We start from the raw sequence: 17,046 nt of genomic DNA on the forward strand, positions 1-17,046 counted from the left end.
CTGAAACTAGTAACATCCACCCCGAATTGGCGAAATTCCTCAGCTGGCGAGACAGTTTACAGCCGGGAAGAGCAGAACTCCCCTGGAAAGGTAAAAAAAAACAGGGATTTGGGCAGGAAAGTTTGCCAGACCTCTGAGCCCAGAGAGTTGGAGGGAGACCGCGTGGCAGACAGCCGCGTCCCTTGGGACAGGCACAGCCCCTAACAGGGGAAAGGAGAACCGCGGGATTCCTGGCGCTGCCGGGGGAATTGAGAGCTCGGTCTGTGATCACAGAGGACTGAGCCTAAAGGGGGCAGCCTGAAGAGCTGATCAGACCATGCAGTCCCGGTAAGAGAAGAAGCTTACAGAAACCAAGCCTTCCCCGTTTCCGCGGCCGGCGTTTGTTTGTTTGTTTTCACTGAACCCTGTTCATGGGACATGTCGGATACAGACACTCACCTGTGCTGAAGAGAGGGAGAGTGTGCGGAGGAGTGGAATCTGGGGAGAGACTGAGGAGAGAAGGGGGGCCAGGAGAGGTGGCAGCGAATTGAGTGCTGAGACACCCCTGAGCCCACGTCTGAGGCAGCCATTCTCTCCGGAGAGTGAGACTCCTCCCCCCAGCCCCCAGGCAAGGAGCACAGCCACACCCAGATTCCACCCTGTAGGAGATCAAGGATTAAAATAACCTGATCAGTCCCCGGGAGTTAACAGGGTCTGGCCTATAGAGGGATTTTCAATCCCAGCAACAACACAGCACTGGTAACTCTTACGCAGCCAGCTCTGGGCAGTGAACTTCCACTGGACAGAGAGGCCCTGTAGCCTCAGAGGCCAACCCCAGAACACTGCCACCCAGAGGCTGACCCACAAACTGACTCTTTGCTAAACACAAAATAAGGCAGTCTGGGAAACAAATGCGGCTTGCTTTAAAATAAGGACTGTGGTTTACAACACAGAGGAACAGTGTATCGCAGGGAAACTCAACACTCTCCTGAATACCTGGCAGGTCTAAGGCGAGCCACACTGAAGAATAGAAGAACCGAAGGACCTTCACTACTGCAATATTTTTTTTCTTTTTTCACCTTTTAACTAAGAAACCAATTTTTTTTCTTTTTTTTCTTTTCTTCTTTTTTTTTCTTCTTTTTTCCATCACCTGATTTTACCCTTTTAATTACTACCTTCTTATTTTTAACCAGTATTATTACTGCTACCATTTTACCATTTTTTTTAAAGTGCCATTTTATTTTCTCTTTATTTTATTTTGGGATTAGTGTTCTCCATTCTATTTTCATCGTTATATTATTGGTTGTTTCTAGTTTGCATTTATCTCCAGGGAGCTGTTGCTGGAATTTGTTGGGATTAATGGCTGTTCTATAGGAGCATTCTCCTCATATAAAAAGTCTCTTCCACTCTTCCACTTCATTCTCTCTTTTCGCTCTTTTTTTTTTCTTTTCCTTTCTTTTCTCGCTTTTACTTTCCCCCCTCCTTTTTCCCACTTTCATTTTTGCACTCCTTTTTTTGGTCCCTAATTTTCTTTTCTTTTTTCTCTTTTCTCTTTTTCTCTTCCTTCTTCCTTATCCCCTAATTCTCTTAATTCAGGTGGTCACCTTTATTTGGGGTTATTAATATCGTGAATATATTTGTTTATAGTGCCTGGTACGTGGTGCCTTGTTGTGTTGTATTTTGTGCCTTTAAATCAACACAGCAGATCCAAGCAACAGCAACCTCCTGAGCAGCACACCCTCTGCTGAGGAACAGCAGCTGTACGTGAAACCTCGCCCCACCAGCCAGAAGAGCCACCACAGCTGTGAACAGCACCCACCAGAGGAGTTGCTGCCAACTGAAGAGCAGCTGCTACCGCAACCGCCCGAAGAGGAACCGCAGACCAAGGAGTCACTGCCACCAAGGGAGCAGCCACTGAACGACTCAACGTCTAGATATGTCAGTGAGATCAAACATGGGTAGACAAAGAAACCCCCAAAGGAAAGAGAAGGAGCACTCTCCAGAAAAGCAGCTAAGTAATACAGAGGCATGCAACATGACAGAAAAAGAATTCAGAATAAGGGTCCTAGAGTGCATAAACCGGATGGAGGAAAAAATCGACAACCTCAGCAAGAAGCAAGAAGAAACAGATGAAAAAATTGATAACATATGGAAGAAGCTAGAAGAAACAGATGAAAAAATCGATAACATATGGAAGAAGCTAGAAGAAACAGATGAAAAAATCAACAACTTAAGTAAGACCCAAGAAGATATGAAGAGTGATATAGCTGCAATGAAAAACTCCATTGAAAGTATCAACAGTAGACTAGGAGAAGCGGAGGACCGAATTAGTGATTTAGAAGACAAGGAAGCAAAACACACCCAAAATGTACTGCAATTGGAGAAAAAAATGAAAAGGCAGGAGGAGAGCCTAAGGGAGCTTTGGGACAACATGAAACGAAACAACATACGAATAATAGGGGTACCAGAACAACAGAAGGATGAACAAGGATTAGAAAACCTATTAGAAGAAATAATATCAGAAAACTTCCCTGAGGTGGGGAAGAAAAAAGTCACACAAGCCCAGAGAGTCCCAAACAAGGTGAACCCAAAAAGACCCACACCAAGACACATCATAATTACCATGGCAAATGTTCAGGACAAAGAGAGAATCTTACAGGCTGCAAGAGAGAGACGGAAAGTTACATACAAGGGATCTCCCATTAGATTGTCAAATGATTTCTCAACAGAAACACATCAGGCCAGAAAAGAATGGACGGAAATTTACAAAGTGATGCAAAGCAAAGGACTGAATCCAAGAATACTCTATCCAGCAAGGCTATCATTCAAACTTGAAGGGGAAATAAGAAGCTTCACAGACAAAAAAAGGCTAAGGGAGTTTATCACCACCAAGCCAGCAATGCAAGGAATGCTAAAGGGACTGGTATAAAAATAAGAAATAAAAAGCTCAGAAAGAAAACAGCCACACAAAAACAGAAATGCCTACAAACAAGTACCTTTCAATAATAACTTTAAACGTAAACGGACTAAATGCTCCAAACAAAAGACATCGAGTGGCTGAATGGATAAAAAAACATGACCCATACATCTGCTGTCTACAAGAAACCCACCTCATTAGAAGGGACTCACACAGACTGAAAGTGAAAGGATGGAAAAATATCTTTCAGGCAAATGGAAAGGAAAAGAAAGCTGGGGTAGCAATACTTATATCGGACAAAATAGACCTCAAAGTGAAGGCCATAACAAGAGATAAGGAAGGCCACTTCATAATACTAAAGGGATCAATACAACAAGAAGATATAATCCTGGTAAACATATATGCACCCAATGCAGGAGCACCCAAATTCATAAAAAAACTCCTGGAAGATATCAAAGGAGACATCGACAACAATACAATCATAGTAGGGGACTTTAATACACCACTGACAGCACTGGATAAGTCCTCTAGACAAATAATCAGCAAAGATACAGCAATCCTAAATGACTCACTAGATCAGATGGACTTAATAGACATCTTCAGAACACTTCACCCGAAAGCCAGGGAATATACATTCTACTCAAATGCTCATAGGACATATTCAAAAATAGACCATATATTGGGTCACAAGCAAAGTATCCCCAAATTCAAGAAAATTGAAATCATAAAAAGCGTCTTCGCAGACCACGATGGCATAATATTAGAAATAAACTACAATAAAAACAACCCAAAATACTCAAACACCTGGAAGCTGAATAGCATGCTATTAAATATTGATTGGGTTACCAATGAAATCAAAGAAGAAATTCGAAACATCCTGGAAACTAATGACAATGAAAACACAACAATCCAAAACCTATGGGACACAATGAAAGCAGTCCTGAGAGGGAAGTTTATAGCTCTACAGGCCTATCTCAACAAACAAGAAAAAATGGTAGTAAATCATCTAACTCTACAACTCAAAGAATTAGAAAGAGAGCAACAAGAAAACCCCAGAGTGAGCAGAAGGAAGGAGATAATAAAGATTAGAGCAGAAATAAATGACATAGAGACCAAAAAAACAATACAGAAAATCAATGAAACCAAGAGCTGGTTCTTTGAAAGGATAAACAAGATTGACAAACCTCTAGCCAGACTCACCAAGAAGCAAAGAGAGAGGACCCAAATAAACAAAATCAGAAACGATAGAGGCGAAATAACAACAGACCCCACAGAAATACAAATGATTGTTAAAAAATACTATGGACAGCTCTACTCCAACAAACTAGACAACCTGGAGGAAATGGACAAATTCCTAGAAAAATACAACATTCCAAAACTCAATCAGGAAGAATCTAAAAATCTCAACAGGCCAATAACTATGGAAGAAATTGAAGCAGTCATCAAAAAGCTTCCAGCAAACAAAAGCCCAGGACCAGACGGCTTCACAGGGGAGTTTTACCAAACATTCAAGGAAGAACTAAAACCTATCCTCCTCAGACTACTACAAAAAATTCAAGAGGAAGGAACACTTCCAAGCTCATTCTATGAAGCCAGCATCACCCTAATACCAAAACCAGGTAAAGACAACACAATGAAAGAGAATTACAGGCCAATATCCCTCATGAACATAGATGCCAAAATCGTCAACAAAATCTTAGCAAATCGGATCCAGCAGTACATCAGAAAGATCATACACCATGACCAAGTAGGATTTATCCCAGGGATGCAAGGATGGTACAATATCCGCAAATCAATAAACGTGATACATCACATAAACAAATTGAAAGAAAAAAACCACATGGTCATATCAATTGATGCAGAAAAAGCATTTGACAAAATTCAACACCCATTTTTGATAAAAGCTCTCAGCAAGGTGGGAGTAGAAGGATCATACCTCAACATAATAAAAGCCATATATGACAGGCCCACAGCCAACATCATACTCAATGGACAAAAACTAACACCATTTCCCCTAAGAACAGGAACAAGACAGGGATGCCCCCTCTCACCACTCCTGTTCAACATAGTACTGGAAGTGTTAGCCATTGCAATTCGGCAAGAAGAAGAAATAAAAGGCATCCAAATTGGAAAAGAGGAAGTAAAACTGTCCTCATTTGCAGACGACATGATATTATACATACAAAACCCTAGAGACTCCATCAAAAAGCTACTGGATTTAATACATGAATTTGGCAATGTAGCAGGATACAAAATTAACCCCAAGAAATCCGAGGCATTTCTATACACCAATAGTGAACTTTCAGAAAGAGAGATTATAAAAACAATCCCGTTTACCATCGCACCAAAAAAATTAAGCTACCTAGGAATAAACTTAACTAAAGAGGTAAAAGACCTCTACTCAGAAAACTACAGGACGTTGAAAAAAGATATAGAGGAAGACATAAACAGATGGAAGAACATACCGTGTTCATGGATTGGTAGAATCAACATCATTAAAATGTCCATACTACCCAAAGCAATCTATAAATTCAACGCACTTCCCATTAAAATACCAACGGCATACTTCAGAGATCTAGAACGAACTCTCCAAAACTTCATCTGGAATAAAAAAAGACCTCGAATAGCTGCAGCAATCCTGAAAAAGACCAAAGTAGGTGGGATCTCAATACCAGATATCAAGATGTATTACAAAGCCACTGTTCTCAAAACTGCCTGGTACTGGCACAAGAATAGGCATATAGATCAATGGAATAGAATAGAGAGCCCAGAAATCGGCCCGAACCAATATGCTCAATTAATATTTGACAAAGGAGGCAAGAACATACAATGGAGCCAAGATAGTCTCTTCAATAAATGGTGCTGGGAAAATTGGACAGATATATGCAAGAAAATGAAACTAGACCACCAACTTACACCATACACAAAAATAAACTCAAAATGGATAAAGGACTTAAATGTACGACAGGAAACTATAAAAATTCTAGAAGAATCCAAAGGCAACAAAATCTCAGACATATGCCGAAGCAATTTCTTCACTGATACAGCTCCTAGGGCACTTGAAACTAAAGAGAAAATGAACAAATGGGACTACATCAAAATAAAAAGCTTCTGCACAGCAAAAGAAACCATCAACAAAACAACGAGAAAACCCACTGTGTGGGAAAACATATTTGCCAATGTCATATCCGATAAGGGCCTAATCTCCAAAATTTATAGGGAACTCATACAACTTAACAAAAGGAAGATAAACAATCCAATCAAAAAATGGGCAAAGGACCTAAATAGACACCTTTCAAAAGAGGACATTCAGAAAGCCAAGAGACATATGAAAACATGCTCAAAGTCACTAATCATCCGAGAGATGCAAATCAAAACAACAATGAGGTACCATCTCACACCTGTCAGACTGGCTATCATCAACAAATCAACAAACGACAAGTGCTGGAGAGGATGTGGAGAAAAAGGAACACTTGTGCACTGCTGGTGGGAATGCAGACTGGTGCAGCCACTATGGAAGAGAGTATGGAGTTTCCTTAAAAAACTGAAAATGGAACTCCCATTTGACCCTGTGATCCCACTTCTAGGAATATATCCCAAGAAACCAGAAACACCAATCAGAAAGGATATATGCACCCCTATGTTCATAGCAGCACAATTCACCATAGCTAAGATCTGGAAACAGCCTAAGTGCCCATCAGTAGATGAATGGATTAGAAAACTGTGGTACATCTACACGATGGAATACTATGCTGCTCTAAAAAGGAGGGAACTCTTACCATTTGCAACGTCATGGATGGAACTGGAGAGCATTATGCTAAGTGAAATAAGCCAGTCAATGAAGGAAAAATACCACATGATCTCACTCATTCATGGATAATAGAGACCATTATAAACTTTTGAACAATAATAGATACAGAGGCAGAGCTACCTCAAACAGATTGTCAAACTGCAGCAGGAAGGCCGGGGAGGGTTGCGGGGCAGGAGGTAGGGGGGTAAGAGATCAACTAAAGGACTTGTATGCATGCATAGAAGCATAACCAGTGGACATAAGACATTGGGGGATAGGGGAGGCTAGGGGACTGTCTAGAGCGGGGGGATAAAATAGACACATATGTAATACCCTTTGTAATACTTTAGCAATAAAAAAAAACAAAAAAAAAAACATAAAATAAATAAATTATAATGTAATGACATAAAAAAAAAAAATCAAGTGAATAAATAATCTGATGAACAGTATGAACTGGTGATTGTAATAGAATCAGGGACATAGAAAGGGAGTGGACTGACTATTTTTGCGGGGGGGGGAAGGGGTGTGAGGGTGAGGGAAGAGATTGGACAATAATCGTGCACCTATGGATGAGGACAGTGGGTGGGGAGTGAGGGCAGAGGGTGGGGTGGGAACTGGGTGGAGGGGAGTTATGGTGGGAAAAAAGAGTAACTAATGTAGTAATCTGAACAATAAAGATTTAACTGAAAAAAGAAAAAAAAGAAAATGCTTTGGAGAATGGCAGTTTTGCAGCTTATTTTATACAATTAGAATCAAATGGGGAGACATAAGGAGGGTTACATGAAATCCACTTGTGGGAGCAGGAGAAAGCAAAATGGGGAAATCTCTGAAATTGGAGAAAAACTAAAAAGACACATACTTCTTTTACATTGGTGGGCACAGGATGGTTAACATTAGCACTTACAGCACATGGAGATGGTATTCAGGAAACAAGATAACGATGAAGGGTTCTGTGGACTCCTTAAGATAAAGATTGACCTTTGTCAAGGAAGCTACAGGCTAGGTGACCTGGCTACCAGCCATGACTCACTTTTAGTTAGGAATGTTTATGTTCAGACCATCCTATGTGGTTACTTCCTGTGTGTGTATGTGAGTGTGTATGTGAGTGTGTATGTGAGTGTGTGTGTGTGTGTGTGTGTGTGTGTGTGTTTTCTTTTTCTTCTTTTTTTTTCAAATCCTTGTGTCAAGGGCTGACTTTCAATAGATCGCAGTGAGGGAGCTTCTCTGTTATGTACGAAACCCCAACCTAGAAGCAGGTTGTCTACGAATAATTTAGCACCAGGTTCCCCACAAACGTGCACTGCGTGAAGGGCGAAGGGCGAGGGGGCGACCCCATTTCCGGCCGCACCCCGTTTCCCAGGTCTATGTGGTTACTTTCAGTCACTAAGTTGTAGCACCCACCATGCTGGCCGCTGCTGAGCTTGTCAGGTTTACTAGTACTATGTGGACCCTTTTTTGTTGTTGTTTGCTGTTGTTGTGTTTATTTCAGAGAGGAAGAGAGGAGAGAGAGAGAGGGAGAGAGAGAGAGAGAGAGAGAGAGAGAGAGAGAGAGAGAGAGAGAGAGAGAGAGAGAAACATCAATGATGAGAGAGAATCATTGATCAGCTGCCTTCTGCAGGCCTCACATTGGGGATCGAGCCCATAACCTGGGCATGTGCCCTGACCGGGAATTGAACCATGACCTCCTGGTTCATAGGTCGACACTCAACCACTGAGCCACACCAGCTGGGCTGTGGACCCTTTTTGGTCTACATTGAATTTATAATCCAGCCATATATCCTTATCTGGGAATTTCTCCTTAAGTCTACAGCCCACTTTGTTAATGTATTGCTGACTTTAGTTTATATACCTTTAATTTACAAGCAAGAAAATGAGCCCTTTGACCTTCATATTGGCTACACTCTTATTTTATTCATCATGTTAGATAGGACAAGGGTCTCAAGGTCTGGGCTGTTTTTACTAAATGCTTTTCCTGCTACATGTTAAAATGTAGCACAGTGTTTTGCAGATAAAGCTGTAAAAAGAATGAGCTTGATAGGAACTCAATGTGACAAGTGGGGCCAACATCAAAGAAGTCAATGTCTGAGCCTCCCTTCCAGGAGACAGAGCTTTGGATGTGAATCCCTTGTCTCCTGTACTTGCTACAAGTAAATGAAACTACTCAGGAACAACCACATCTAGCTCCTCAACAGAACACCCCAGGGGGAACCCCTTCAATTTGGTAACAAAGGCAATCCCAGATTCTTATTTCTTTGTTTCTGGTATATTCTTCCATGTAAAACATTTACAGTTTATATATTAAAAACTATCAACTTATTATATCTTTTAGATTTTGTGTCAAAATTCTTTAAAATTTCTGTATCTTATAGCACTTTTACATTTTTTAAATTTTAAACTAGAGGCTCGATGCACTAAATTTGAGGCCCCACAGCCCCCACCTCCTGCACCCACCTTGGCCTGGTGATGCCCACGTCCTCTGCCACACACCCCGATTCCGTGGAGTCCCCCGATCCATCGCCCCACATAGTGTGGCCTGGGGCGATTGGAGCCCCCCCTTCAATTGGCCCCTGGCTGGTGGCCTGGGCCTCCTTCTGTGGGGCAATCATGGGGCGATGGCGGCTGTCCCCTTCCCTCCCCCACCAATCGCATAGCACCTGCCTTGGCTGGCCTGGCGCCAGTGCATGTGTCATAGTGTGGTCATTCAGAATGTTGTCCAGACAGTCATTCTGCTGTTCGGTCGTTCAATCAATTTGCATATTATGTTTTTATTATGATAGATTTTCTTTTTTTTAAATATATTTTATTGATTTTTTACAGAGAGGAAGGGAGAGGGATAGAGAGTTAGAAACATCAATGAGAGAGAAGCATCGATCAGCTGCCTCTTGCACCCCCCTACTGGGGATGTGCCCACAACCAAGGTACATGCCCTTGACCAGAATCGAACCTTGGACCCTTGAGTCTGCAGGCTGACGCTCTATCCACTGAGCCAAACCGGTCAGGGCGATAGATTTTCTTTTAATTGATTTGAGAGAAACACCAGTATGTTGTTCCACTTACTTATTCATGCATTGGTTGCTTCTTATATGTGCCCTGACCTGAGATTGAATCCACAACTTTAGTGTATTGGGAAGATGCTCTAACCAACTGAGATACTCAGACAGGGCTTTAAGTCTCTTTTTAAATTATTATTATTGCTGAAAGCATTACAAAGGTCCCCCTTTTTTCCACCATTGATCCCCTCCACCCTGCTCCCACCCCCTCCCCAGGCCTTCACTGCAATATTGTCTGTGTCCTTGGGTTATGCATATATCCTATCTAATAAAGAAGAAATATGCTAATTGACCCTCACACCATCACAAAGATGGCAGCACCCACAGCTAATAAGGAAGGAATATGTTAATTGACTGTCCTACCCCCCAAAGATGGAAGTGCCCACAGCCAATAAGGAGAGAATATGCTAATTGGCTGCCACACCCTCAAAGATGGCAGCACCCATAGCCATCTTTGGAGGGAATATGCTAATTAACTGCCATGCCCTCAAAGATAGCGGTGCCCACAGCCACATGATGGCGGTGCCCAGTCTCCTCAGCCTCACTGGGGCAGCAGCCACTCCGAGCGCCTGCCTCCGGAGTCCCCCAGTCCCCTCAGCTCCCCAGGGCCCAGGGCCAGCCCGAGGCACAGGTAACCAGGGTTGGCTGAGGCTTGCCGGCAGTGGCAGCAACAGAGGTGTGATGGGGTGTCGCCATCCCCTGATCGCCGGGTTGCCTCCCGCCCCTGAGGGCTCCTGGACTGTGGGAGGGGGAAGGCTAGGCTGAGGGACCCTCCCTCCAGTGCATGAGTTTTCATGCACCAGTATCTAGTGCATACATAAGTTATTTGGTTAATCTCTCCCAACCCACCCCAGCCTTCCCTCTAAGATTCATCAGTCTGTTCCATGCTTCTATGTCTCTGCATCTATTTTGTTCATCAGTTTATTTTGTTCATTAAATTCCACATATAAGTGAGATCATGTGATACTTGTCTTTCTTTAACTGGCTTTTTTTGTTTTTATAATCTTCACCCAATAGTTTTTTCATTCATTCTTTCAGGGAGGGAAGGGAAGAGGAGGAGAGAGAGAGAGGGGGGAAAAACAAACATCAGTGTGTAAGAGATACTTCAATGGGTTGCCTTTCCCACACGCCCAGAGCAGGGTCAGGGATTGAGCTTGCAACCAAGGTATGTATCCTTGACTGGGAATTGAACCGTTGACCCTTTGGTCCATGGGCCAACACTCTAACCAGTGAGCCAAACCTGCCAGGGCTCACTGGCTTATTTCACTTGGCATAATACTCTCCAGGTCCCTCCATTCTGTTTCAAAGGGTAAGAAATCCTTATTTTTACTGCTGCATAGTATTTCATGGTATAAATCACCACAGCTTTTTCCCCACTCATCTACTGATGGGCAGTTGGGCTGTTTCCAGCCTGGGTTCCGGGACTCACCCTTCTCAGGGAAAAGACCCTCCCGTAGCCGAGAGTTCCCTCCTTACACTCATCCTGCTGCTCATGGGAGCTGAGTCAGCCACTCTTGAGACCTCACCCTTCCTACCAGTTTCCAGGTGTTTTTGTCTTTCCTTGATATGTCTCTTCATCTGGACCTCAGTTGATAATTTTGGGTGAATGTTCCCCAATTTAGTTGTATTTCCAGTCTGGCCCCAGCCATGCTGCCACAGCCACCTCAGGTTAAACCCAGGGCTTTAAATCTTGAATCCATCTAAAATTTATTTCACTGTCCCCGGGAGTAAGGGAGAAATCCAGCTTTTCTCCCTTCCAAATTACTAGCTACTTACTCCAACACAAGCAATATTAACTGAATATGCACTAATCTGTAAGCTTGCTCTAGTCTATCACAGAGCAGGTGATGGGTCTGAGCTCCTCTGCCAGCGAAGGGACTTCTTGGATGCCGGGGACTGGAAGAAGACATGAGCAGCCGCAGGTAAATGGGACATGCTTCATTGCAAACAAAGCAGCCAGCTCCTGGTTGGTTAGTAGCAGCTTTTATACTAACTCAAACAGAAGCGGCTTCGTGCCAATTAGTGACATCTGTGTTACATTAACATAAGTGGGTTATATAAGGGTGCACCTGCGCAGTATGTATAGTCATTGCCTTTGCACATGCACGTGACAAATGGGCCTTTAACATAGTGATACTGCTGTGTTATTGCCTTCATGCAGGCATGTGGCAAATGGGCCTTTAACATCAGGCGTACTCTGGTCAGGGCCCCCACAGCAGGTTCTCACAAATATTTGTTAAATGAATAAGTGAATAGCATTTTTACTCATTCCTTCTACAAGTAACCATTGAGTACCTACTGTAAGGACAGAAAAAAAGGCCTCTCTTTCTTTGCTGTGGCCTTCCACGATTTGTGAGAAGCACCTGGTAATTAAACCCTGAGGTTGTCAGCTCCTCTGTTCAAACGACTGGACATGATAAGGTACTTTCAAGGTTGTACTCTCTTTTTTTTTTTTTTTTTTTAATTAAATCTCTTTTTTAAAAAAATATATTTTATTGATTTTTTACAGAGAGGAAAAGAGAGAGATAGAGAGTTAGAAACATCGATCAGCTGCCTCCTGCACATCTCCTACTGGGGATGTGCCTGCAACCAAGGTACATGCCCTTGACCGGAATCAAACCTGGGACCCTTCAGTCCAGAGGCTGACGCTCTATCCACTGAGCCAAACTGGTTTCAGCAAAGGTTGTACTCTTGCATCCCCCACCTCCCTGCTATTTTCTTAGCTCAGGGATAATTCTCACCCAGGAGTCTCTAGTTCAGTGGTTCTCAACCTTGGCTGCACAGTAGAATCACCTGGGAATCTTTTTAAAATCCTGATTTCTGGGCCTCATCATCCGGAAATTCTGCTTCTTTGTTATGGGGTAAGGCCACAACATTAGTAACAAAGAAACAGAATTTCCGGAGGATGAGGCCCAGAAATCAGGATTTTAGAAAAAGATCCCCAGGTGATTCTAATGTGCAGCCAAGGTTGAGAACCACTGCTCTAGTTAGTAGAACGTTCCCTTCCTCCCTCCCCTTCAAACAAGCTTCTTTTGAACTCTTCATAACTTTTGCTCTAAACATGTTTTACAGGCTTGGGAAAAATACTGACAAGACACCTCCTTAGGACATCTGCTGGACTGAATCCTGGAATGCAAACAAACTAATTTCTCACGACAACCTCCCTGGTATCTGCTCAACATCAACACAGCCCCCCTCCCTTCCTTGTCACTTAGCAACAGCAACTGTTTAAAAGTACAATCCTCTCTATCTTTCCCGCCCTGTATTGACTAACAATACACCGGCCCTTTCCTCTCTTGGAAAGTAAAATAAAGTTCCTCCCTGCATCTGTCTCTTCTCTCAGTTGTGAATTCTTTCACAGCCTGTGTCACCAGCCAAACCCTAATGAGAGGGTTAACTTGAAATGCAGGCAGATAGGGTAGGGATCCAGTGGAAAACAAAGGCAGGTGGAACATAGGCAGGAGCAGACATGGCAGTTTGAACAGCCTAATCACAGGAACCAACCAAGCAGAAATAATAAAATGTTTCTGGACGTAAAGCAGGAGGCATGGGAAAACAAGAGAGGGCCTGCAGCAACAAGGTGTACAAAGAACGCATAGAAACAGAGAAAGTTCAGCATAAGAACAGAGAAAGAACACATAGAAACAGGGAAAGTTCAGGTCCTTTGCTGGGCAAGAACAATTGAGGTGATGACACGGATAGATACAGAAACAGGCTTGTAGCAAATATATACCCCTGGACTATAAGGCTTCAGGGGGGCAGCCCATTATTGGGTTCCCCTCTCCTTTCAGGGAGTCTGAATCTGCTTGCACTAAATTTTCCACACTTTTGCTTACATCTTCTGGTGCGTGGAGACATTCTTCAGCGTCGCGAGACACAACCCCAGGGGGAAAAGAAACCTGGCTCACCGTTCAGGTTATCACTAATACCTACTAAATGTGAACACTACCATAGGCCTTGAATATAACAGCAATGACTCAATACCTGTCCCCAGGAGGCCTGTAGCCCAGGGGTGGGCAAACTTTTTGACTCGAGGGCCACAATGGGTTCTTAAACTGGACCGGAGGGCTGGAACAAAAGCATGGATGGAGTGTTTGTGTGAACTAATATAAATTCAAAGTAAACATCATTACATAAAAGGGTACGGTCTTTTTTTTTTTTTTAGTTTTATTAATTTCAAACGGGCCTGATCCGGCCCACGGGCTGTAGTTTGCCCACGGCTGCTGTAGCCTAATGATGAAGACAGGCATTAAATAAGTAATCATATAGCAATATTTTGGACAAGCTAATGTAAGATTTTTCTTGCAAAAAGTGCTAGATGAAATATCATGTTTTAAAGTACAGAGTTGAGTTGGTTTTGGTTCAGTGGATAGAGTGTCAGCCAAGGGTCCTCGGTTCGATTCCACTCAAGGCATATGCTGGGTTGCGGGCTCGATCCCCAGTAGGGGGCATGCAGGAGACAGCCGATCAACGATTCTCTCTTATCATTGACTAGTGGCCCGGTGCACAAAATTCGTGCGGGTGGGGGGGGGGTTTGTCCCTCATCCCAGCCTGCACCCTCTCCAATCTGGGACCCCTCGGGGAATGTCCGACTGCTGGTCGAATGTGGAATCGGGCCTAAACCGGCAGTCGGACATCCCTCTCACAATCCGGGAATGCTGGCTCCCAACCGTTCGTCTGCCTGCCAGCCTGATCACTCCCTAACCACTCCACTGCCAGCCTGTCAATGCCTAACTGCTCCCCTGCTGGCCCGATTGCCCCCAACCATCCTCCCTTGCCATCAAGGTTGCCCCCAACTGCCTGCCCCTAGAGGCCTGGTCCCCCCCCAACTGCCCTCCTGTGCAGGCCTGGTCTCCCCCAACTGCCCTCCTGTGCAGGCCTGGTCCCCCCCAACTGCCCTCCTGTGCAGGCCTGGTTGCCCCCAACTGCCCTCCCCTGCCAGCCTGGTCACCCTCAACTGCCCTCCCCTGCAGGCCTGATCACCCACAACTACCCTCTCCTGCAGGCCATCTTGTGGCGGCCATCTTTGGCCACAAGGGAGTGGCCATTTGTGTGATGGTATGAGGGTCAATTTGCATATCGCCTCTTTATTATATAGGCTGTTTCTATCTCTTTCTCCCTCTCCCTTCCTCTCTGAAGTCAATAAAAAACATAAAAAAAAAAGTACAGAGTTGAGCTCCAAGGAATCCTAAAGAGCAGATACTAAGCAGGAATTGAAGAACTGCAGAGGCTGCTCTGGGGCAATTTGTCCAGCTACATAATAGAACCTGGATTCCAAAGGAATAAGAGACCAGCCTTTGGGCATTTGTGTTTAAATTACAAAGAATGTAACTCCATGAATGTTTTTGGAAAGGATTAAGTATAGTATGTAAGATGAGTTCTAGCACTATTTGTTCTAACACTATCTATGAGGTCACAGGCAAGTCCCTTTACTCTGTTCAGTCTCTAGTCCCCTGGTATAAATTGAGAGAATTGAATTAGAACATCTATTTGTAAACTATGTTTTGACTCAAAAAGTTTAGCATTCTGTCTTGACCCCAGCAGGTCCAGGGGTTCCCCAAGGTGTGAACAGAGTCGGCAAAGAGGGAAAGACTCAGAGGCAGTGTTCAGTTGATCAGCATGGTTGGGTTCTCTTGCCTGGTTCTATTGCCAGGTTCTCCAGCCAGGTTCTCTCGCTAGGTTCTGTCTCTAGGTTCTGTTGCCAGTTTCTGTCCAGGATCTTTTGCCATGTTCAGTCTCTAGGTTCTGTGTCCTGTTGTCTTGTTACATCTGTATTTATACCAGTTGATTCCAATCCTATCAATCTCTATTCCAAAGGTTAGGGCGTTTCTTATCTCCATTCCAGGGAGTAAAGATTATGTAGTTTAAGCATGATTGTTCATAGTTAAAGTGATTAATTACCCGCCTGGCACTTAGTTAAGGAGTTTTATTCCCTCCCTAACTTCAGGGGAAAATCCCTACCTGGGGAAACCACCTTTCTCAGAGAGGTGACCTTGGTTAAAACACATAGTGCCAAGAAGGTGAGCAAACATATTAAGAACAGTATGCCATATATGCCAGGTCCCTTGAAACAGCAAGGATGGACCAGCTCCCGGCAAGAACCTCTTTTTTAAAAAAAAAAAAAATTTTTTTATTGATTTCAGAAAGGAAGGGAGAGGTAGAGAGAGATGGAAACATTAATGATGAGAGAGAATCATTGATGGGCTGCCTCTTGCATGCTCCCTACTAGGGATCGAGCCCCCAAACCATCTGTGTCCTTGACCAGAATCAAACCCGTTACCCTTTAGCCCACAGGCCAACGTTCTATCCACTGAGCCAAACCAGCTAGGGCTAGGAGACCTCTTCAGAAAAGTATTCTGGCAGCAGTGCAGATTGTGGGTTGTTGCTTTAGCTACCTGATAACTGCCTCTGGGTTTGCTCCACCTCCAAAGTAATCTCTTTACTGACCACAGTAACTTTTCCTAAATAGGTGTGAAGTTTATTCCTTGCTTGAAATTTTGCTTCAATGGTTTTCTAAGGCCTAGATTTAGCAAACAAATTGTTCTCATCATCTGACTACTTTATACTAATGTACTCATCTAACATTTACACATTACTAGAGGCCTGGTGCACGAATTCGTGCATGGGTGTGGTGCCTCTGCCTGGCTGCCATCAGGCCAATCGGGCAATCAGATCTGTCTGGCCAGGGGGAGGGATGGCAGGAGGTTGGCTAGCAGGGGGGAGAGAGAGACTGTGGGAGGTTGGCTGTGGGAGCGCACTGACCACCAGAGGGCAGCTCCTGCATTGAGTGTCTGCCCCCTGGTGGTCAGTGTGTCATCATAGCGACCAGTTGAGCAGTCCACCGGTCATTTGGTGGACTGGTCATAATAGTCACTTAGGTTTTTATATATATAGATATATATAAAAGGCTAATATGCTAAGTGTCTGACCGTCCGACTGGTCACTATGACACACACTAACCACCAGGGGGCAGACACTCTCAAAATCACCTAGCCCAGTGGTCTGCAAACTGCGGATCAAGAGCCACATGCGGCTATTTGGCCCCTTGAGTGTGGCCACGAAGTTTCAATCACACTGTAAGTGCGTGCCCGCACGTGGTATTTTGTGGAAGAGCCACACTCAAGGGGCCACAGTTTGCCGACCACTGACCTAGCCAGTCTTGAATTCTTTCTTGCAGGAAGTCAAGAACCCACACATCCCAGACTGTGCTGAGGCAGACCCGCCCCCCCCCCCCGCCCCCGCTTTCCAAGTCTCACATGCATTTAAGCCAGTTACTCCATCCAGACCCCTCGCAGTTGTAAAGTGGGAAT

The 17,046-nt window shown here is 44.0% G+C and overlaps 1 long non-coding RNA gene across 1 annotated transcript; it reads left to right on the plus strand.

The window, feature by feature from the left end:
* Positions 1-42: 42 nt before the first annotated feature.
* On the plus strand, positions 43-12,859 carry LOC118665057. The gene is made up of 3 exons (XR_004970524.1): positions 43-90; positions 11,556-11,658; positions 12,809-12,859. It is a non-coding gene; the product is annotated as an uncharacterized LOC118665057 (long non-coding RNA).
* Positions 12,860-17,046: the final 4,187 nt, after the last annotated feature.

Source organism: Myotis myotis, unplaced genomic scaffold (assembly GCF_014108235.1).
Source record: "Myotis myotis isolate mMyoMyo1 unplaced genomic scaffold, mMyoMyo1.p scaffold_m19_p_1, whole genome shotgun sequence".
In the NCBI taxonomy this organism is placed as follows: domain Eukaryota; kingdom Metazoa; phylum Chordata; class Mammalia; order Chiroptera; family Vespertilionidae; genus Myotis; species Myotis myotis.